Source organism: Spermophilus citellus, assembly GCF_964194105.1.
Source record: "Spermophilus citellus genome assembly, chromosome: 4".
In the NCBI taxonomy this organism is placed as follows: domain Eukaryota; kingdom Metazoa; phylum Chordata; class Mammalia; order Rodentia; family Sciuridae; genus Spermophilus; species Spermophilus citellus.
The window spans coordinates 6811671-6812142 of record NC_138185.1 but is presented as its reverse complement, the minus strand read 5'-3'; positions in this window follow the sequence as shown (position 1 = coordinate 6812142).

Sequence of the window (472 nt, the reverse complement as noted above, 5' to 3'; positions counted from 1 at the left end):
TCAGTGATCCATTGTCTCTCCTTTTAGAAACAGCTTGGGAGGCCTAAGACAGACAATCAGGACAGGACAGAGCTGTCGCAACGTACATGTACATGGAAGCCATTCTTTTGTTTTTGTGGTGTGGGGTTTTTATTTAGCTGATGAGTCATTTTTACCTAGGGTGAAAAATTTTTTTTTTCAACCTGTACAACAGGGTACACAATGTTTCCTTCCCCAGTGGCCACCCCGCTCACTTCATGAGTCCTCCTAGAGGTGATCAGCTGAAGCAATGCATATCCCTTTTCAGAAAATTTGCACTCGGCTTTTCAAGCCTACTCAGGACCTACTTGGGACCCACTCTTTGTATACAGAGCCTACAGTTGTGAGTTTGAACTGCATTCTACGATATAGGTGTCCATCATTTTCTAACTCGGATCCTATGTTGGTGACTGTTAGGTGCAGCCTGACTGAATACTTTTGAACCTCCTATAGT